This window comes from Borostomias antarcticus (genome assembly GCF_949987555.1).
Source record: "Borostomias antarcticus genome assembly, chromosome: 20".
NCBI lineage: Eukaryota > Metazoa > Chordata > Actinopteri > Stomiiformes > Stomiidae > Borostomias > Borostomias antarcticus.
Genome location: NC_140253.1, coordinates 17,554,482 through 17,579,048, shown reverse-complemented (window position 1 = coordinate 17,579,048; position 24,567 = coordinate 17,554,482). Strand labels below are relative to the sequence as shown.

The following is a 24,567-nucleotide window of genomic DNA, read 5'->3' as shown; positions in this document are numbered from 1 at the left end:
TGAGATATGGTCACGTTCTTGCCCATCTTGACTGCAAACAAGTTAGCCTCCCGCCATAAGGCCACTTTGACCTCTGCCCCATCCTGCAGAAACAAAATGGCATTCAAGAGGAGTTATGCACGACTAAATACAAATATAGGCAATTGAAACGCACAGACTGGAAACCTTCTGGAAATTCCCACAACCAAATAAGATATTTAAAGTCAAATCAACCACTAAGCTGTGGCATGTTCCAAATGACCTGATTTATGGTCAGGTTCCTGACAGAACGGGTGGCCTCCCTGTGCCTGGTGGGACCGCACTGCTTCCATCTAATGGAATGGGATAGAAATGGAGAAGGTAGGCAATGCAAAGTTAACCAGAGAGTTAAGCATTCATGTCTAATGTATGTAGGCTAGTTAAAAGCACGGGTAGGTGTTGGCCTATCGCTTAGTGTGAACTTACTGAGGCTATATTCCCCTGTATGGTGACCAATCCCGAAGGATCGGTCAGTTGTTTCACTGCCACCAATGGCGAGGTGGGGGACAGGAGCTGCAGGCACCTCCTCTCCAACTCCTCGGACACCGTGAGGGGAGCGGTGCTATAAAACGCTGTGTCCCTCCAGCACTGCAGCGCCGATGTGCCCCCCGATTTACCCACACGGTAGTTCCTAATTACATAGGTTTGGCCGATTTTGACCTTGTGGGCCGCCTCTTCAAAAAGCACAAACTTGGTGGCAGTTTGCCCGTCGGTCGCCGCTATAATGAGGTTCCTTCTTGAGACCACTGGTGTCGCTTCCTCCATCGCAATAGCCCACTGGGTGACCTTTATCTGCTCCCTGGAGCCTACGGTTTTAATTACTACCGGTGAGCGTCGGTCGTAGGGCTCCCCTGCGGAGGACAAAATCTTCTGCAATGGCATTCTGAAATGACATTAAAAAAAAATAGCCACACGTTAATAAGTTAGCAGTCATAATACAAAACTCGTTTGGACAAGGCAGCGATTAGGCTACGGGCCCACCACCAATAGGGAAACACTCACCTTAATAGCCTGACCAATCAGCAGGAACCACGCCCGGGAGGGAGGGACCAACCGCTCGCCCCCCCCCTGGAACAAAAACACCAGCCAGCCCAGTGTTTGGTATCCCTCTGAGGAAGCAGCAAACACTGCGAAACGTCAGGGATTGCCTTTTTTGCGTTTGTTTTATTTATATTGTGGTCTTAATCTAGCCAGTTGGCTATTTTATCTGTTTAATATTATTAAAGTTTTGTTTTAATATTGGAGGAGCTCTGCTAATTTTAATTGTTGGTTTGTGCTAACATCAAGCTCTCAGGCCACTGGGCCCAGAGTCTAAGGACTGTTTTAACCCTGGTTTTTGGATCCCCTACACCTGTACTTTGCACAAAGTCTATTTCCAGAGGGAACTTACCCACCACCGGATCCAACCACACCAGAGGACTACAGCACCTGAACCTGCACAGAGGAGACCACACCCACCGGATCCAACCACATCAGAGGACTACAGCACCTGAATACCTGCGCAGAGGAGACCACAGGACCACAGCATACCACAGGGAGGCGGTAAGGGCGCGTTTGGACAGCGAGACAACACCCCATCTTGGCTTGCTGTCCAAGCACTCCAATAATTTATTTACAATGTACTGCAATATGAATTTTACAAATGCATGGGCACCAAACGCTGGTTTTATGTCACACACATACAGACACACACGCCCACTACTACCTACACCAAACATATACCCTACATATGCTAATGCACACATACACAATAGGCCCCAACATTATTACAGACCCCCACACTACACCACTAGACATACACACCACCAATTAGACACACCCAGACACACACCACACAACTACACACAACCAAGACAAACATACACCACATATAGGAACCATGAACAGGCACCACTTAGACACACAAACATTAGGGATAGACTCACCACACATGCACCACTAGACCACGAACCGGATGCAGACACTAGGAAACAAGCAAAAACATATTTTAAATTAATACAAGCAATACATCACAAGGGGATAGCAGATAGGGCGGTGGAGGAACATATACACCCCCCGGGCATGGTGAGACAGGTCAATAGATTGACTGACTTCATCAAACCTGCAGCACCCACAGAAGCCACACACATACAGGTCACTGGGTGTACAACAACTTGGTTAAATAGCATCACGGGAGTTTTACAATTGCATTACCAATCTACCATCACTTCTCTTACACAGCCGCCACAATTAATGACATTGCACTTCAAATTGCAATGGGATGGGCTGAGAAGCGGTATGGCCAACGACTCACTAACACAACAAGAGACAAGGTTAACACACTATTACACACCCCTCCATCCATCGCACACACAACACAACATACACACACACATGCACACACAGCCCCCTCTCCCCCTCCTGCTCATCCCAACCCCTTTCCCCTTCCCGCTCCCCTCATCCCCCCCAACCCAATACCCCTCCCTCCCCCCTCTATCCCCCTGGCCCCTCCCATCCACCCAGTACCGCCTTCGCCCATGTCTCTCTCCCTCCTCCATCCCAACACCTCTAACCCTCACGGGTCCGTATCCTCGTCCCACCCCCCGCCCCATCCTAACCCCTCTGACTACCCCCCCCACCCCGCTTCCAGCATAACGACCCTCCCCACCAACCCCTTCCCACCCTGGCCCCAAACCCTAACCCCCCTCCTCCTCCCCCCCTCAATACATACCAACACATCCTTACAACACCCTCTCACTTCACCTTCTCTCCCCCGAACAGAAGGGCAGGAGAGAGGATCCCCCTCTACCCCTAATTCCCGCATACCACCCACACAAACTTCTACACCCAACTCATCCCTCAACACAGGTACAGAACATCCCCTCCAGACACTAGACCTTAGCATACATTTAGACAACATTTCAATACATTCTCAAGCTCCCCTATCCAGTTCACCAGCTAACTTCTCCTTGTCCTTCTCCCCTGACGGCTCCCTCTCCTCCTTCCCCCCTCCCGCCCCATCCCCCTCCCTACACAAATCACCACCCAGCCACAGACCCACACTGGGACCCCTAGAGGCCCGGGTGGTGATAGGGCAGAGAACAAGAAACGCAGCAGACATCTCCATTACAAACAGGTACACAACAGACACAACGCACACAACACTATTTAATACATCAAACATACAACACACTGATCTAACCACACAATATATTTCTACACCCACAGGTGGCGCCGGAAGGAGGGAGAGCTCCCCCAGCAGGCAGAGCACCACCAAGGCACACAACAACAACATGATGACAAAGGGGCACATTAAAGGGAAACCTCCCAATACAGCCCAGTCTGAGCCTAACAAAAACCTGCCTGGGGGACTCTCCCTGCCGACCAACGCTGCCTCAGACACACACACACTTATAGATACACCCACACATAGAGACATACACACACCCTCCACACATACAAACACACACCCACAAACACACACACAGACACCTACACCCACACATAGAAACACACACACCCTCCACACACACACCCACAAACACACACAGACAACACACACACACACCCTCCACACACACACATACAAACACACACACACCCACAAACACACACACAGACACACACACACCCACACAAGCACAAACTACATACACACACACTCCTACCTCACTCACAACACCCACAATACAGTGCTCCACAGGAAGCAGACCAGTCTACCACAAGGCAAGGGAATCCAGAAAGGTGCAGGGGCCTCATTTATCAAAGAGCGTGTAAATTCAGGTGTAAAAGAGGGCGTACGACAAAAATGAGGAAAATGCGAAAAGTAGCGTACAACGAGAATATTTACACGCTTTTCGGATCTATCAAAAATGGCGTACACGCTGCTGCGCCAAATTCACCACAGAAAATCCGACGGTGGCGGAGAAGAGAGCGTACGCGCACGCGCCCCGTGTTCCGCCCTCGCCACGCCCTAATCCAACCATATATGGTCAAAACCATGAGTGGCCAAACGTGGTTTCCCGGAAGGAACCGGCTTAAAAAGCTAGCGTGGAGCACCCAGGCGAGACAATGAAACATGGAGCGAAGAGCGAAAAAGAGAAACTTTTCGGAGACGGAGGTGCATGTGCTAGTTGGTGAGGTCCACGCGAGGAAGGCAATCCTCTTCGGAAGTTATTAATAGCCTACCTTTGTCTGTTTGCTCCTACAGCTTAGTAGCCTAGTTTAGCTACGTTTTGTGCATCTAGGATTTGGCATACACGGACATACTGTAACATGTGGCTGTGAGGGAAGCAAACATTGCCAACATCCTGTGGTCGGCTATGATTGATTTAGGACCACAAACATGGAACAATAACCCCAGATGATCACTTCATAATGTTGGACCACATTAGACATTGTCCCCCATGCACTCTAAACCCGGATTTGATTTTAATTAACCTTTTGAGTGGTCATTACTTATTGTTTCATGTTTTGTAAAAAAAAGTTCTCATTACTAAATCAAGTTAGTTGTTTGTAATAGTCAGCTGAAATATGCAGTGCAATGGTCATGTTAAGCAGAGATAACTTAGTATGTTAAGTTTCTGTAAGGGGCGGGAGGGGCAAGAGCACGAGCCCTGAAGAGTCACTCCACCTGCTTCTGCTGCGCTAGAAAGCTGTGGCCTTTTGAACGACGACATTAGCTTACTTTTACACCAAATGGAATGGTGAGTGTGTAAATACATACATATCTTTCTAGGGAAATTGATTAGAAAAAAGGCCGCTCCGATGACAACAAGTAACGTTAGCTTATGCTATGTTACCGCGTCTTGTTGGATGATCTGAGTTTAAAGCAGTTGACATTAACTTGGCTAATAACCTAACTTGTCAAACAAAAGACCAGGTCATTAGTTGGTCATTAGAAGAGGTTGGTTAATGTTTTTCAGTGCTAAAGTTAGCTTAGTGTTGCTGGCATTAGTTTTCCCTTGTCGATTCAGTTTACTATAACATGTTGTTGCATGCCACCATGTGCATTAGCCAGGCTGGCATTAGCTAGCTAGCTAGCCAGCCACTAGCTAACCTCTGTTCAAATGGTAAATGTACAGATTCAAATGAGTGTTTGTTAAAGTTGCACGTGAGGGATTTGTTGCATTTAAGCATAATTTAGCGAACATTTCAAAGGACCGGGTCATTAGTTGGTCATTAGAAGAGGCTAGCTAACATTTTGCATTTATAAAGTTAGCTATCTAAACACGTAAGCTAGACCCAACTGCCTCTTCTGTCTAGCACATGTTGCATGCATGGGCGTGTGACTAGCTAACGTTTTCATATAAATTCACGATGGTGTTTGTTTAAGTTGTAGCCTGACATTACATAAGTGATTTGTTGCATGCAATAGTAGTAACTTTCAAAAAGAAGAAACATTTCACAATGGAGTTAATTTTACTGAGTTGTTGAGCTAAAGCGTTTTTTATGTTCTGTTTTACAGGTTCTTGTGAAGATGGACCTGACTTTTGCATTGAGAAGAAAAGAGGTGGTGGAGTCTAGACCTGCCATAAGCAAGATGGCGGAACGCTGGCCTGCTCTTTTCACAGAAGATCAGGTATGTTGAAGAGAGAGATGATTCAAATGTTTTTCCTTATCCATTTATCGTTATCATTATTTGATGCCATTATTTGATGTCTGGATATCCTTTTGTCATCTTTTCTGAATTTAGGTGAGCGGGATATTGGTCAGTTGTAGTTGGTTGGGGATGGAACAAGGAGTCTAATTAATAGACTAAAGACATTTAAAATACAAAAAGTTCATGTTTTTTTTCAGCTCTCTTTAGTCTTTAAATGTAATACTGGATTGTGGATTCTGCCTTCTGTGTATTTTTCAGGTGTACATGGAGTTCAACAGGATTGCTGGCAAGAACCTCAAGCAGGAGTTCTACGAAGGCATCGATCAGCACAGTCCTCGTCTGGTCGAGATATTCCAGTCTAAGAGAGGGAAAGTTGGGAAGCTGTTGACAGAGCTTACACAACAGTCCAGGGTTGGTCCACACTCCATACCCATTATGCACTTGCATTGTTTTTCACAGCTTATATAATGACAACGTCACAGAAAGTACTACTGTAAAAGTTGTGCAATACAATCAAAATTGTGGTTGGTTGTTCAGCTTTCTTAGAGACCATTCATTTTCTGTCATTCTAGCTATTTAACTTATGTGGTCATTTTACTCCCCAAAAGAATACAGGGCCAACTGATATCCGGACACTGGTGCTCAGAGGGCTTCCTCTTATCCTTGGTGAGGACACCACAGACTTCTACAAAGCTGGCTTTGTAAGTAACCTCTTATTTTCTCAGAGTATCTAAAAGGACCATGACGGCATAATCGTGAATTTTCAACATTGATAGTTCCGGTCTTTGATAAACCCTGTGTGCAAACTCTGAGCATAGTCACACAGAATAAGGATGTTGCTCCACTTATCACTCATATAATCTGTCTAACTAGTTCATTTCTGTGTGATTTGTCTGACTGTCCCATGACTAGGCTATATTGCTTGATAGTTATTTAATGAGAAATCTCATAATTTTGCTCTCATGAAGGACTCTGATGATGATGACTCATACCGCCACATGGAAATTGGAATCCTCCTCGTTGAGCGTGAAGGTGCTGCACTCTCATCCCTGCATCTCAGTCCAGCCTCGGTAAAGATCATCATTGAGGGAGCAGTTGTGGTGGACAACATCGAAGACCTGCCGAAAGCTATGTGCCTTCTGTTTGGACTTGCATACGCACTGCATCTCAACTACCCCAAGTCGATGAAGCTCACATTCCAGTTCATCCAACAGGTACTCCTCACGCTGGGCCACAGTGAACTAAAACCTAAGTTACAAACATTGAAAAACCAGCTTGCAATGTAAAGAAATGCTGTCAAGTCTACTGTAAGAAGCCATGGCTGCTTTTGTTTTGTTTTTCCAGCGGCGCGCCGTGCAACCGCAGTCAGTTTGATTATAGATAAGTACATGTATATATGAAGTGGTCAGGTCACAAAGATGTAGAGTACAGAATGTAGATGTAGAGTACAGTACGTAAAGAGATTGGCCGCAATTACAGTTTGATTATAGATAAGTACACGTATGAAGTGGTCAGGTCACAAAGATGTAGAGTACAGAAATGTAGATGTAGAGTTAGTACAGTAAAGAGATACATTTATTAGTAAGAAGTGTATGTTCACACACAGTTCACACAAACACACACGCATACACACATACGTTTTTAGAGGCTTGCCAGTTTTAATGAAGCTCTGTATGTGTCATTCACATCTGTTGTCTGGAAAAGTTTTAGATTGTTGCAATCCTTTGCAGATTTGATTTAATTGCAGAATGCATTTAATAGCAGTGGAATAGAAGTGTATGTTCACACACACAGTTCACACACGCATCCTCACACAAACACAGACACACACACATTTTCGAGGCTTGCCAGTTTTCATGCAGCTGTGTCATTTGTGTCATGTGTCATGTGTGGCAAAGTTTTAGATGGTTGCAATGTCAAATTCAAATTGTCAAATAAAATATATTGTGTAACATTTAAATGGATTGTTTGATTTGTTCTTTTTATTAAAGCATAATGTATTTCATGCAATCTTCAAAATCAAAAAAGTATAATTAAATTAGAAGAAAATACATTAATTATATTAACAAATGACTTTAAGTAATGATAAATAAGTTTATGTAGTATGTTTAACTTAAAGTAGTTAGTTTATTAAACTTAAACTCACATGATATGTCAACTGCATCCAATTAAGGTTATATGTTAATACAACTTAACCTGTTTAGTTTTGCCTTGTGTAAAAACTAAAGTGGTTTAAGGCAACGGGTTTCCACGCAATTTTCTAGTAATGTCAACTAATTCGGGCTAAGAGTGTGGGAGATTAATACTCTCCCATCTAATCAGCCATAGCCCCGGCCTCACCAACAAGCGCAAAGGCACTGAGTGGTTGGAGGTGGTGAGGGCTGTCAATGAGGCCGGCGCCACAGGGAGGAGTGCCACGGAGGTCAGGAAAAAGTGGACTGACCTGAAGGTGGGTGTCATTCCTGTAATAGCCTACATCTAATCTCATACCCATGTGTACCCTCCTACCACAACGTCTGTAGTGCAATGTTAACACTAGCATTGTTACAGAGGGAGGCCAAGAAGCGCATTACTGCCCACAGGCAGGCAGTAGTGCGCACCGGTGGGGGCCCGGCACAACCCCCTCCCACGCCGTTGGACGACACCATCGCGTTGATCATAGGCCGTGAATGCACGGATGGTGTCGTCCCGGCGGATGAGGGGGAGGGGGAGGAGTCGGACAGGACAGTCACTGCAGAGGAACCCGGTAAATCACACTTAACCATTTATTTAGCTGCCAACAGACAAACATACCAAATTCATATGGCTTCACCATAGAAGGTGTCTTGGAAAATAAGGTTCACAGAAAAACCCCAACTAAATGAAATCTTGTTTTCCCAGACTCTGACGTGGGGTGGGACTCAGAGGAGGGGGAGTCTGCAGTGGTCCTGGACCTGATGGTCGTGCCCCCGCCGGTTGCAGCCTCCACCTCCAGCGCCACGACCTCCAGTGCCTCCACCTCCAGCGCGCCGGCCTCCACCTCCAGTGCCATCTCCACCACCAGTGCCTCCAGCGCCTCCGTCTCCAGCATGGCGTCCTTCACCGCCCACGCCTCCACCTCTGGCTCCACCGCCTGGTCCATGCCTCCACCTCCACACCGCCCGGTCCACGCCTCCACCGCCCACGTCTCCACTGCCCGGTCCACGCCTCCACCGCCCGGTCCACGCCTCCACCGCCCGGTCCACGCCTCCACCACCCGGTCCACGCCTCCACCGCCCGGTCCACGCCTCCACCGCCCACGTCCACGCCTCCACTTCCCGGTCCACGCCTCCACCTCTGGCTCCAGCGCCCCCGTCCCTGCTGCCAGCGTCCCTGTCCCTGGGGAAGACCGTCTGGGCTTCCTCTCTGACGCGGTGCTGGAGGCCCAGACGGACACCCTAGGGGCCCAGAGGGACATGGCAGAAGGGATTGGGGCGGTTGTGCAGCAGTTGGTGGAGGTCACAACAGTACTCCACCAGGGCCAACAGGACATTCTCACTGCACTTCATACACTCACACATGCTGTCACAGCCCACACACAGTCAGTCACTTCCACACTCACGGACCTCACACAGTCACTTACAGACCTCACACAGTCACTCACAAACGCACTCACACACCTCACACAGTCACTCACCAACCCCCAATAAAATGGTTAATGTGAATCTTACTTGTCGGGTGTTCATAGGTGTTGCATTGCCTCAGCGCGGGCCCTTTGGCCCCGCTGGTACCCCTCATGACGGGGAGGGGGCAGAGGGGCTGGGTCCACATTCTGGGGTGGGAGGAGGCCCGGAGGGAGGTGCACTCCGCGCCGTACTGCCACGTTGTGGAGGATGGTACATGCCCGGATGATGGTACAGACTTTCGCCGGGTGGTAGAGGAGTCTACCACCCGACGAATCTAGGCAGCGCCATCGGCCCTTAAGGAGGCCGATGGCGCGCTCAACGACATTGCGTGTCCGGGCATGTACCCCATTGAACTGGGTCTCCTGCTCATTCTGAGGGGCCGGGAAGGGAACCAGCAGCCACTCCCTCAGGTAGTAGCCACTGTCGCCTGTGGGTGACAAAATCATCAGTCAGAACTGGTTCTCATTCTTATCAGGTTTGAATATGTATATTGGCATATGCACTCACCGACAAGCCAGCCGTCACGCGCAGCGCCTGCCTCCAGTCTAGCCCCTACCCTGCTGTGTGCCAGGATGAACGAATCATGTGTGGAGCCAGGCCACCGTGCCACTACACCTGTGATGAGCATGTCGGCGTCACATATGATTTGGGCATTTATGGTGTGCACATTTTTCCGATTCACATAGACGTATTCATTGTTGGATGGTGCCCTTATCAAAATGTGGGTGCAGTCAATGGCCCCAATCACATTGGGGAGACTGGCCATTGCTGCAAATCGCCTTTTGGTGTCAGCCTGCTCCTCCACAGAGTAAGGGAACCTGATGTACCTAGCGTGCATCCTGAGAATGCCATCCCAGACTGCAAGCATGATGGCGCTCAGTGACGGCTGAGATATCCCAGACCTATGGGGGAAATATTTAGCAGGATTAGATCATACCCAGCAGGGGCTTCAGTCCCAAGGATGAGCAAGTTAATGTTGAGTTATCATACACATTACACACCTGTCGGCTAGTTTCCGCTGGTATGTCCCGGTTGCCAGGAAACCCAGCGTGGTCAGTACCTGTGCCAGAACAAGTAGATTTACTTCATTATGTCCAAATGTTCACAGCCGATTCTTCATTCATTTTTGGAGTGCTGCCTTGGCCTCATTATTCTATATAGTATGTGGTCCGTAGGCCTACCTGTGTTGGCACGGATATTGCTTGGGTGCGCCGGGTGCTCCGTTCCAATGCTGGACCCAGTTCAGCACATAGCTCCAAGAGCACGGCTCTTGGTAGTCTATATCGGCTTATTAGCCAGTCATCATCATGGGCCAGCAGATCGTGTTGGTCACGGAACACCCGCTCCCTCCTAATCCTCCTCCTCCCACCATCGCCATGTGCATGTTCCACAAGGAGTAAACCTAGTAAGGCAGGATTCATGTTGTCTCGCTTTACGCACAGGAGGACTGTCATTTATATGCCTAGCGAACAGCAAACAGCTGCACATGATCACATATTAATGACAATCTAATTGGTCAATTATTGCCGTTTGATGGAGTGCCTGCATTAGGTGTGTGACATATTGCACAGAAAGGTTTGGGACAGCGCATAGGTTCAGTTTGGGGAACAAATCCATATCGGACCATTAATGAGCCGGTTAGAGGACACGATCTTGCATTGCGATATATGTTTGTGCTGAATTGGGCTACAAGTCTACAGATCATAAACTTTCGCTCTTATTCTCTCCATCAAACATTGTAATTCACCGACGCACCACCTGTGTCGTCAGTTCCCACTGTGTTCAAAAAGGGTGTAGAAAACCGTGTAAATCGGTACGACAAGTTGAGAGGTATCCTACAAAAGCGCGTAGAAAGGCGACTAAATATCCGCCCTTTTGGCTTGATAGGTCGCGCTGTGGGGGGGGAAAATGGCGTACGCCTGAAATTGCGGAAAAGACCGTGTAAAAGAAGGCGTACCTCAGTGATATATGAGGCCCCAGTTCGTCTTCAGAAACCATCGAATGGACATTGGGATGCCACTGAAGATCCAACCTCTCATCACACCTGGGGATCCAGGAGCCAGTCAGGAAGACCAGCGGACCAGACCCAACCTCTCATCACACATGAGGGAACCAGGAGCCAGTCATGAGGACCATTGGACCTGGTAAGTATATGTGACCGCCGCTGGTAATTTGGTCCTCAACTAGGCAAAGGTCATTTTTCAGTTTTTTACAGATTATTAAAGTGCAGATTGTAAGCTTTCAAATGAGGTATCATACATTGAAATCTGAACATAGTTGAAGAAGATATGCTTATTTGAATGCTAGTACTGCCAAATCAACTTAGCTGAGAAATCCCCCTCCAAAGTTCTCCAACATTTTCACACCTCTGACTGCCAGGTAATGGGCGTGAACAATAGCCTGGTAACCGCACCCCCAGCCACTCCCCCACTGGACGATCTGTCATTATCTGTCAGAGTGGCTGTGAACTTGGGGTATTACCTGAGAGTGGCTGCCAAGTGGGGTGCTCTCTCACTGATGACCCCACACTCTTGGAGTCAGTATTAATCTTGTTCTTAACTGCATTCACAACACAATATAAGATGAAGTTCAAATTTAACGTTCTTTATTGTCACATACATGATATAAAGTACACGCATAAGTAGTAAAGTGTACAAAAAAAGGCAACAGTCTAAGTGTTAAAGTGTACAGTCAGTTGTCTGTTGTATAGACATGGTGCATAGTGTTCATTGTGATCAAGTGTACAACAAAGTAATAACAGTCCCCAGCTCAATACTCAAGGTAATAACAACAGTACTCGGCTCAGTATTCAATAGTCTGACAATGCAGTCTGTGCAAGTGTGGGCAAGTCTGTGCAAGAGAACAAGCAACGCTTCAGTATACAAACAGGAAAAGGCTGTGGCCTTTCTCCTGCATTGCTGTCCGCCCTGATGATCTGCAGTGAATCTACAAGCGGACAGTCTTGTTCTGAGCTGCTGTGGAGTTTGGCGGGGGACATGTGACGTCTCGTCCCTCATCAGAACAGAACTCTCTGATCTTGTCAAAGAGATACGTCTGTCTGGCCATGTCCAGTCCGGGTGGGGCTTGCACAAGAAGACCTTCTCTGGGGGGGCTGGACATCAGGCTTGCGCAGCAGCTGAAACTCGACTGCCGGTGCATCACGGTGTTCTCTGGCCACAACCATGCCAGGTCTCTCAGCATCAAAACTGCAATAGAATAGAAGGAAGAAAGTACATTCAACTATTGCCCACAGTACTGGCAGTCCATATAGATAAAATAGTACCAGAATGTGTTGATTAAATAGACTAGCTAATGCATGATAGGATGAATGTATTCTCACCTGTTGTGCAAAATCAAAGCTGTAGTGCATAGTGATCTTCTTGCTGGCTGGTATGGAGGGGCCAAGGGAGAGCTGCAAATCCTCACAGGCCTGGAGCTTTGCTCATCCTGTAACCAAAACAAAAAACAAAGGTGTCAGACTACCATACCTCTCATGCTCTCTCATTCTGTTTCTCTCAGCTACCTAGCTAGATATTAGCTGCCTCGCTGGCTAGTTTAGGAACAAAGGGATAGCTCACTAGCTAGCCATGTCCCTGTGCTAGACAGCTGGCTAGATATTAGCTGCCTTGCTGGCTAGTTTAGGAACAAAGGGATAGCTCACTAGCTATAGCCATGTCCCTGTGCTAGGCAGCTGGCTGGATATTGGCTGCCTTGCTGGCTAGTTTAGGAACGAAGGGACAGCTCACTAGCTATAGCCATGTCCCTGTGCTAGGTAGCTTGCTAGTTTAGGAACGAAGGGACAGCTCAGCTAACTAGCATGTTAGCTAACGTTAGCTAGCTAGCCTTTGTTAGTTAGTGCTAGTGCCTTTGTTATGCTAGCTAGACTTAGTCACTTGTTTAGAAAGGAGCTACTGCTAAACGACTAACGTTAATGTAATATAAACAGCACAGATAGTATAAAGATCAGCTTACCCCAAAGCAAAGCAGAATGCTTGGCGGTGGTGTGAATCTGGTACGTCGTTCGACGTTTCGCTTGGGCAACTTGCTTTGTTGATACAGTCATCAAGAATAAAACTCCGTGTACGAACGAGTCCTGCTCTGCTGGAGTTTTAGCTGCTCTTAAAACTCTTTCCATGTCCTGGATGCCATCCCCGTCTTCTCTTTAGCAAAAGCTGTAGCATCCATGGTTAAACTTGGGACTGAATGTAAACAAAGCCGGCGTGTTGGGGAAGGGTGGGGGGCGGAGAACCCGGAAGCAATAGCCAATGAAACCAAATCATGCTAATCGATCTGCCCGCCCCCAAACCCGACTCGAAATCAGCTAAAAACGAGCTTAGTTTGCAGACTAATTATACGTATTTCGTGAACCTAAAACTGTTGTCTGTTATAGTAAGTGGGTTCTTCACAACTTCAACTTTGGTAATACAAAAAAAAAAAAAAAACTTTTTTTATTCATTTTGCCCCCTAGCGCATTTCGGGGTTTGCCGAGTTGCGGACCAAATCACCAGCCGCTGTCACATATTCAATATTATATTTTAATTGTTTAATCCTTACTTGTCAATGGCCTCTAAAACGTTAGTATAACCATATGAGATAATCCCTTTTCAGGTTTCACATCAAAATAGATTAAAACATAGCTCTCAATACACCTTTTAAGCCTAAAACTGTCTAATTGACCCTGAGGAACACACACTGGGACTTCATCACTCCTGGTGGGCCTGCCCAGGCCGAGGGTGTATAGTTGTTTGGCCTAAACACCCGTTGACGTCTGGGTAACTACTGATGATTGTGTTCCAATATTTATTTGTTAAAATAATCTGTAGACCTTATTGCCCCTAAAATTCATAGCAGGCCATTAATATTTCAGTTAGCATAGTCATAATGTAAGGCTTAGTTGCGAAGTCTTTTAAATTAATATCTCAGCTTAACCTAAACCTTAATTGTAATCCAGACCTTAACCTTACAGGCTTTTATATCTAAACTCAACCCAATCCTTCGCTCTAATCCTAACCTTACAGGTCTTTATACCTAAACCTAACCCAAACCCCTGCTCTGACCCTAAATTTACAGACTAATATACCTAAGACTAACCCTAACCTTTGCTCTAACCCTGTAAGGTTAGGATTAGAGCGAAGGATTGGGTTGAGTTTAGATATAAAAGCCTGTAAGGTTAAGGTCTGGATTACAATTAAGATTTAGGTTAAACTGAGATATTAATTTAAAGAACAATGCTCGTTTTCGACAACCTGGACCTTATTTACGACATATAAGACGTTTGACTCACCGAGATCACTTTGGTATAGTTCGGAGGCCTGTAGAAGAAATTTAAAATCCAGCGCGAGCCAGTATATCCATGTAATGGCGGTGGTCGGGGCACTGAGAATGCAGTTTCTAAAAATCTATTTTCTGCCGCGAAACGGTTGCTTTCATCAATCTGTCTTGATGAATCGCTAGTTTTGCTTACATAGAGCATATAGGCCTGTTGTGGTATTTCACATGCCTCTGTAATATGATCTTTAGAAACGTCTTTAGACACGAAATAGCTTCCTCACTTGCTCCAGCACGCATGCGTACAGCGTGCGAATGCGTGCTGGAGCAAGTGAGGAAGCTATTTCGTTTCGAAAGACGTTTCTCAAGATCAAGGCTCCGAACCGGTTCAAGGAACGGAAACGAAAACCGAAAACGAACGGTATTTTACGAGGAACATAAACAGGAACGAAAACGAAATGGTCTTTAATTGTTCCAGAACAGAAACGGTAATTTGAAATCTTTAAAACCGGTTAATAACGTTATTTTTTCGTTCTTTGTAGTAGGCCTATATAACTTAAAAATAATTGTAAAAAAGAAGAAAGCTGAGCCTTTTATGGCCGAATAGGCTAAATTAAATTAATTAAATTTGTAGCCTACATCTTGTCCTGTTTTTGTAATGTAGCCTAGGCCCTAAATCTGTTATTTCACAGTCAGGATCTTAAATGCTTGCTTAGCGAAATGAAGAGATTTAGATATTACAACAACACCTAGTTCCGACTAGGGATGTGCGCAGCGACTATTTTCACTGATGACTAGACGGTGGTTTTGTAACCGATTACATGACTAGTCTAAAAACAGGATTCCCAAGTTTCTACAACAAGTGCTATTTAGAAAAATTGAGGATGTTTCTCAAACTCTGCAAGCTAAGATGCATGACTATTCTTGATGTTTCCCAACCACTCAGCGGCAGCCAATTTGCACGCGTTGCGCAGGGCTGTCACACACTCTCCTTTGTTTTCCAGTGCAAAACAGTAGTTCAGCCTGTCCTTACAGCTTATTACTTAGCAAAGATATCAATGTGATTTATTTTGTTTAATTGAAGAAGAGTAGGCTAGCCTATAGCCTGTAATGTTTCAGTAGGCTAAAACTAGATTTCACATAAAGACCGCGGATGTCAGAGAGGGCAATAACGTTCGAAGGCAAATTTATTCCAACATTGGTCCACAAAGAATGATGCAAATAATAAAGTGAAAGAAATAATAGCCTACTGTGCAAATATAATGTTTTATATGGACATGCGTGTCTGCAATAAAGTTCCTCTATCTTTATAACCAACATTCAGCGGAAGCCAATTTTCACTCGTTGCGCATCTCGCTCAAAGTATGGTTTGGCTATTTAAAACACGGAGTACAGTTGCTTGGATGTATGCTAGTATGCATAAACCTATGTTTTGCGAATTTAATGGTCTGCCTCCTTCAGAGTTCAACTCGGCAAATAGGCTGTGAAAGCGAGCGCGCCTCTTGGAATCTAGTCATATGCCTATTGTTGCACAGATTTCTGTCACGTCTTGACTTTCACAAACCAAATGATTAGGCTACATTAATTAATATGAGCACACTTTAGTGACAATGTGCCGTGCAACCCTGATCATTGAATAGCATAAGTTAAATTACTATAATATTAAAGACCGCGGATGTCAGACGATAGGCTACGTATTACGCGTATAGGCGCCAAATCCGGAGCTCCCATACAAAATGAACGCAGCATAAACAATAGGGATTGTGCAGATGAATGAATGAGGTGACTAATTATTTATAAATTACATAAAACATTACAAAACGAAATAAAAACAAACAATAGGCCTACAGGCGCAGCATAAAATAGCTTGCAGCAACAGTACAAGAAAATATTTGTACAAGAAATACTGTAGGCCTATAGTCTTAATAGGCTAACACCCCCGGAACGGTGAACGGAACGTTATTTTTCGTTCTTAACCGGTTCAGGAACGCTATGTTGGTGGCGGAACACGAGAACGGAAACGTTAAATATTCTGGTTCTGCTCGGAGCGAACCGATTGAAAAATAATTTCGTTTTTAAGACCTGCTCAAGATCATGGCATGTGAAAACCACAACAGTTATGATCTATGTAAGCATTATAAGCTTACATTATGACTATGCTAACTGAAATATTAATGGCCTGCTATGAATTTTAGGGGTAATAAGGTCTACAGATTATTATAACAACTAAATATTGGAACACAATCATCAGTAGTTACCCAGACGTCAACGGGTGTTTCGGCCAAACAACTATACACCCTCGGCCTGGGCAGGCCCACCAGGAGTGATGAAGTCCCAGTGTGTGTTCCTCAGGGTCAATTAGACAGTTTTAGGCTTAAAAGGTGTATTGAGAGCTATGTTTTAATCTATTGTGATGTGAAACCTGAAAAGGGATTATCTCATATGGTTATACTAACGTTTTAGAGGTTATTGACAAGTAAGGATTAAACAATTAAAATATAATATTGAATATACTTACCAGGTCCAATGGTCCTCATGACTGGCTCCTGGTTCCCTCATGTGTGATGAGAGGTTGGGTCCGGTCCGCTGGTCTTCCTGACTGGCTCCTGGATCTCCACGTGTGATGAGAGGTTGGATCTTTAGTGGCATCCCAATGTCCATTCGATGGTTTGAGAAGACGAACTGGTGTACTTTTGTAGTCACTCCAGTTGTAAATAAACTAATATTGAGACAAAGGTCTAACTCTTATTCATTAAAGAGGGCTAACAATCTTTGCAATCAGATTTTAGAACTTATAAGTAATTATTTCAATTTCCGACTACTACTAGATTTAACGGAATAGATTTAGCGAAAGCCCATAATCAAACTCCTAAGTGAAGGTGGCCCCTTGTGCATGTCTCCTCCATGGTTCCACTGGTCTTCTGGTCATCTTGAGAAGTGTGAAGCTCCTTTTATATTGTAGGCTCCGTCATTTAAATTTTAGACTTGCTAGATTTTACTGAATTAAATTTAGCGAAAGCCAATTGTTAAACTGTGCTTCTAAGTGAAGGTGGCTGGGACTTCTTGTGCATGCTTCCTCCATGGCTCCAGCAGTCTTCTGGTCATCTTGAGGTGTGAGAGGTTCCTTTTATACTGTCAGCTCCGTTCTTCAGTCTGGCACTAGGTTGGATATTGTTATGTGGTACAGGACCCTTCAAGTAAGCTTCCCATTTGGATCAAATCAAACAGAGGTATAAATATTGATTCCAATATATAAACATGATCTAAATAAAGTTTTGAAGTGTCTAAATATAGAACAAGCCAAACCACACCAGAGATAGCGAGTCACCCTTCCTCAGAGGGTAAATAAAAGCCCAGAGTTGGTGAAAACAAGAGACTAATTCCACACAGTATATCCCCCGAAATTCAACGAAGCTAAATGTGCGGAAAAAGCCTGAAAACCCCAAAGAAGAGGGTCACAATGGAGCTCAGTTTCCTTCCCATAATATCCCCCGAAATTCATCGAAGCTATTTGGGATTGAAACGAGGAAGATGTCCAATGTGGGAAAATAAAGTAATTCCATCCCAACATATCCTCCGAAATTCATCGAAGCTAAGTGGGTAGGAATGAAAATCCACTCAAGTGAGTGGGGGAGGTGCAGTGGACGACCCAGAACATCAAATGACCAAGGCTCCGGCGGGTTAGGTTTGGAAATAGTTATTGAGGCTCAGGCCCCGTAGACGCCTGACGGTGGCCACGGTTGTACAGCCTGAACACCAGGGTGCACCACGAAACCAATGAAGGAATCGTAGCTGACGTGTGATGCAGCAACACAAGTCACGCTCACTTGAAATCAAGAGCGTCCGGATCCGCACTAGCTCCCATAGGGGGAAAAAAGAGGAGAGGAGAGGAGAGGAATAAAGCCTGTAAGGTCAAGCTTAGAGTACAAGTTATGGTGTGTTATTAAAACTGTAAGTTCAGGATTAGATGTTAAGGTTACAGTAGAGGTTTGGGTTAGGTATATTCGCCTGTAAGGTTAGGGTTAGAGCAAAGGTTAGGCTTAGGTATATTAGTCTGTAAATTTAGGGTCAGAGCAGGGGTTTGGGTTAGGTTTAGGTAGGATTAGAGCGAAGGATTGGGTTGAGTTTAGATATAAAAGCCTGTAAGGTTAAGGTCTGGATTACAATTAAGGTTTAGGTTAAGATGAGATATTAATTTAAAAGACTTCGCCACTAAGCCTTACATTATGACTATGCTAACTGAAATATTAATGGCCTGCTATGAATTTTAGGAGCAATAAGGTCTACAGATTATTATAACAACTAAATATTGGAACACAATCATCAGTAGTTACCCAGACGTCAACGGGTGTTTAGGCCAAACAACTATACTCCCTCGGCCTGGGCAGGCCCACCAGGAGTGATGAAGTCCCAGTGTGTGTTCCTCAGGGTCAATTAGACAGTTTTAGGCTTAAAAGGTGTATTGAGAGCTATGTTTTACTCTATTTTGATGTGAAACCTGAAAAGGGATTATCTCATATGGTTATACTAACGTTTTAGAGGCTATTGACAAGTAAGGATTAAACAATTAAAATATAATATTGAATATACTTACCAGGTCCAATGGTCCTCATGACTGGCTCCTGGTTCCCTCATGTGTGATGAGAGGTTGGGTCTGGTCCGCTGGTCTTCCTGACTGGCTCCTGGATCTCCACGTGTGATGAGAGGTTGGATCTTCAGTGGCATCCCGATGTCCATTCGATGGTTTGAGAAGACGAACTGGTGTCCTTTTGTAGTGGCCCCGGGACGCATGCTGAAGGTTATGAACATCCAGAGGCACGCCCGCTGGCAGGACGTCTCCATGATGCGCATGAGGGCCATCGCCGACGCCATCGACTCCCACATCCAACACAGCAGCAGCCATGTCTTCTGCTTGGACGTCGACCAGTTGTTTGTGGGGAGGTTCGGCTCGGAGGGGCTGGGGACGTCGGTGGCGTTGCTCCATGCCTAATACTACCAAGAGCCACGGACGGCGTTCACTTACGACCGCAACCCCGGCTCCAGGGCCTACATGAAGAAAGAGGACGGGGACTTCTACTACCACGCGGCCGTGTTCGGGGGCACGTGGCGGAGCGTACGATGGCTGGTGCAGAGCTGCCACCAGGCCATCATGGAGGACAAGAGCAGAGGGGTGGAGGCGCTGTGGCATGACGAGAGTCACCTCAACAAGTACCTATGGCTCAACAAGCCCAGCAAGCTGCTGTCGCCCGAGTACTGCTGGGCCAGCGAGATCGGCCAGCGCAGCGACATCCGGGTCACACGTCTGCTCTGGGCAGAGAAGAAGTATGACAGCCTCAGGGATAATCTGGAGTAGGGCATTCAGGACTACTGAATTCTACTAGTCATCGACTACTCCGCCAAAGTAGTCGACTAGTCGATTAATTGGGGGTTTATCACGATTGTTTTTTTAACCCAATAACAACAGTCATAACCTTTTTTTAAATGTAGAATTAAAAAACGCTGAAAAGACGAAGATGAACTATCCACAGCAGTGCCCAATGGCACAAAAAACTATAAACATAATTAGGGGGATTTTTAAATTTTATTTTAGAAAATGACCGGCAATGCCAACTAGTCGTTTGATAGTCGACTATTTGACTATCGACTAGTCTGTGAAGCCCCTACTCTGGAGCCACATTAGGCTCCTTGACTACTCATGGTTGGTGCCTCCCATGCAAATTTAGAAATAAGTGATACCAATTTACAATTAGTAGCCGAATAATACAAAACTACTGATAACATCGGGTTGAATAAACAGATCTGAGACCAGCTGAATTAAGTCTAAATTGTTTGGGAAGCATTAAAATAGCCTGTCCGACACAAACATGCTGGTGGAATAAAGAGGTTAGTGAAGCTTAGCAGGCTGCCACTGGAAATGTTCTTCTCTACGAGGCCCAGCGCCAACTTGTAAAGATTTGACAATTCAAGATTTGAGTGAAGTATAAGAGGTGCGATTCAGGAATACAATATCCACAAGAAAAAATAAGAATGGACCGACTGACACAATCATAGCTAACACAGTTATAGTTAACGCAGTTATAACTAATGCAGTCATAGCTAACACAGTCATAGCTAACAGTCATAGTTAACGCAGTTATAACTAATGCAGTCATAGCTAACATAGTCATAGCTAACGCAGTCATAGCTAATGCAAGTGGTTTGCCTGTATGTTTTATCCGCAGTGAGAAGTTCTCCCACGATCAGAAGAGCAATATTGAGATACTCCACATTCGCCACAGTTTCTTATCTCAAACTCAGCATTTTCATCATTTTGTGAAAAATTGGCTCTGGACTAGCATTTGTAGTCCAGGAGCCATTGTAATGAACTAGCCCTGGTCCAGGTGGGTATACTATTCGGGGCTATACCCCGGTAGACCGCCCTGCCAGGAACCATTTATTGTGCCTTAGACTTTTGTCACTCTGCCCTACTAACCCAGTGGGTTGCAGCAACGTTGCACATAAGTTGTACTTAGGTAAGTTGCAACGTTACCATCAGGCGATGTTGTGACAACGTCCATCTAAGGTCGAAAATAACTTTACCCTCCTAAGTCTAATTAGACTTTTCTGCAACGTTGCAGAAACATTTGCAATATGGGTCCCTGCAACGTCATTAAATAAACGTTGCAGTGACGTTGGATTAAAGTCCTATTAGGCTAGCATTAGGATTGCAATCGGGCTATCCCGTGACGTCACTGCTTGCTGGTTCACAGTTAAAGTAGGCAGGATTCTTTGCCAAACTGCTCCTGTCTTTTTTCTTTTTTTAAAATTTTCGCTTATATCCTTCATATTGTACTGTATGTTGAGGTTAATAACGCATCTTAGAAATGTTATTGATTGTATATTTCCCTGTTTGTTATAAATTGAATGCTTTTTCATTAATTAAAAAAAAATCTAACTTTTCGGTGTCGACCAAGATATCATTTTTCAAAAGACGTGTCGAGAAAACCCATTCATTCTCTCGGCATTATGGAAAGCTTCCACTAGGGGGCGATGAGATTACTTTCCCTCCCTATAGATGGGTTCGCTGCCTACGTCACAGCAGAGCGAGCACGCTGCCTCTCGGCAAAAAGGCAAACGAACTCGCCACAGTAGCTCCGTTTCATGTAGCTAATTATGCCTCAAAGCTGCTGTGCTGTGAACTGTACAAACAGAAAAGGACAAGATGATGGCCTCAGATTCTTCAGCATCCCCTTGAGATGTCACCCTTTTCAGAGGAACCACCGAAAGCTGTGGTTTAAATCCATAAAGAGAGCAGTTTTGGGGACCAAAAAACACTTTTTTGTGTGGTGCGCACTTCTTCTCTGGTAAGTTATAGCTAACGTCACCTCGGGGTTTTTTTCCTCATCAAATTACATTGATTTGACTGTTGGTTTAGCTATTTATTTGTTTACTTACCGGTAATAATTTAAGTAAACAGAAGTAACTCATAACCTGCACGCTAACTAACTAAGTTCAGGAATTGGAAGCCCAATGATAGCTAGCTAACGTTAGCTAATGCTAGCTAGCACGCTACCTAGTGCTAGCTAGCTAAGTCGAGGCCCGAACTTGGCTAACGTTTAGACAATATTGGAAATACTCCGACAAACTTAGGCTAATTTTACATAGGCAAAGGTGAAGGCGAAGCCAAGATAATGCTTTATATATTTTCTATTTGTCTGAAAAGTGGGAGACTGAGAACAATGCCACCCACGAGGTAAGCGGGTTACCATGGACAATAGCGTTATAGCTCGAAACAAAGATGGAGGCAGCTTTGTTTGCCACATTAGTAGTATCGGTGTGTATTGTTGGAGTTCGAGTCAAAAAAAGGCGTTCCTGTTAAAACTGCGAGTAGTAATGCGTGATTCACGGGCCTTATACATTTAATCTGTGCACTGCAGTTGCTAATGCCTAAACTAGCTTCATGTTTCCCACACTGATGATTGACCGCCATTGACCGCATCTGTCCTGGGCCGGCAGAGAATCAAAAAAAAAAGAATAGTATAGAATAGTGGCGTGTCACTAATTACTTATCGGCTGTAATGACTTGTTGAATTGTTGTTTTAGTCGCTTCTTCCCCTCTGCCTACTTTCCCATAGGGTCCTTATGTGTTTATAAACTTAATATTTTTTTGTTTATTGGGCAGACTGTATTGCAGTGTGGAGTTTCTGGGGGAGGACACTGTGTCGGTTGTCCCAGTATCCTGGCTCTCCAAAAAGGATGGGGTAAGAACATGTTTGTGTGAACAATGTTTCTGATTGGTGTGCTATTTTTCAATTGTACAGGGAAGCGGGTACTAATGGTTTCACTCACAGTTGCAGATGTGTTCCTGGCCAATGAATGAGTCAGCCAACGGATAAAGAGCTGTGTGGAACCTAACCCTGGATGGGCGCTCCACAGAGTCTGGGTTTTCCCAAAGTCCACAACTGGTACTGTTTGCATTTTAAGCTATTAAAAAATACTGATGGGGGTGGGGGGAAGATCATGACTCATTATTCTGAGGAAAAAAGGATGGCTGAAATGTATGGATTATGGTACTTTATGCACACAGATCATTACGAAGGTGCCAGGCTCATGGCAAAAGTCTTTGAGCAGCAGTCGCCAATGGACGAGTGCCAAGACGTTCGAAAGAGACGGCGCAACACACGCTATCACTCCAGTGACGAAGGTAATATACTAAAGTGCATTCAACAGTCCCAAAAGAGTAGTACTTTTGAAATCGAGTAATCTGAGCTAATTTACTGATATTCCACTAGATATTCCAAGCCCAGGACAGCCATTGGTCCCCACTATGCAGGCCAAAGACCAGGTGCCAGGTGCCGGAGTTGAAAGGCCTCTGCCAGCGGTCCAGTACAATCCACGTGTGCTGTACAATCCAGGTATGCATGTTTGTGTTGAAATGAAATGTCTATGCCTACTGCACACTGATAGTTGGACTATTTTTTATTTATTTTGAATACCATTTTACTCATCTTGCAGATTTTCCAAGCTTGTCCCATGTGGGCGAGCGGGGCCCAGGTCCCATGTATAGCACCCCAGCCAGATCATACAGCACCCCAGCCAGACCAGGTAAGAGTGGCATGTACTGCTGTGGTGTCTACCTGTTTTGTCTTTATTTAGTTTCCCTCCAAATGCCAGAAGCCAAAGCCAACACCATAAAGTTTCCTGCTAATCCCTTTAGGTTTTCAGTTAGCTCTGTGATTGGCTTTTTTAGATTGAATACCATTTTACTCATCTTGCAGATTTTCCGAGCTCATCCCCTGTGAGCGAAAACCATGCGAGCCCAGGCTTCATGTATAGCACCCCAGCCAGACCAGGTAAGAGTGGCATGTACTGCTGTGGTGTTGTGATGTCTACCTGTTAATGTCTTAATTTATTTTCCTTCAAAAGCCAGAAGCCAAAGCATGCTGCCAACACCATACAGTTTCCTGCTAATCCCTTTCCTTTATCCTTTTTGTTTTTCAGTTAGGTCGGTGATGCCGTCGCCCAAGAAAACGGCTCCAGCACCATTGACTCCATGTACCCCTCTACCTAATCGATGCTGCTCTGCAGATGCTGGTATGGGACTACTTCATGTTGCATGCAGGGATATATTTTGAGTTTCATTTAGTTTTATGTCAATGTACTTATAGCCACATCTGTGTTTATCTAGATTTCCAGAGATCTGTACATCAGCAACAATGTTTTGTTAAGTATGCCTCTCACTCGTGGCGAGCCCATCACATATTTTAATTTATATCATCATCTTTATTGTGGGCCTATAGTAGGTCTAGTAGGAAATAATGCAAATGAAAATAACACGCATAACATGGATGTTATGAAAATGGGGATGTTTGACCTGATATAATCTCTTACCTGACCTGATATAATCCCTTAATATACAACAAGGAAACGTAACTCTTTTCATTTCAGTGCGACTTTAAGAAAGTATCCCTCAAAACAAATAATGTAACAACATCACTAGACCTACATACAAAAAAACAGATGTAGCCTATTACCTCCACCGTAGTATAGGCCGTGGAATTAAGGACAAGGCCGTAG

At 45.0% G+C, this 24,567-nt stretch overlaps 1 pseudogene across 1 annotated transcript; it reads left to right on the top strand.

Moving 5' to 3' along the window:
• The first annotated feature begins 19,240 nt into the window (after positions 1-19,240).
• Positions 19,241-19,864, top strand: LOC311322622 (N-acetyllactosaminide alpha-1,3-galactosyltransferase-like; annotated as a pseudogene). The gene has a single exon. The product of its transcript is annotated as an N-acetyllactosaminide alpha-1,3-galactosyltransferase-like (transcript).
• The last annotated feature ends 4,703 nt before the right edge of the window (positions 19,865-24,567 follow it).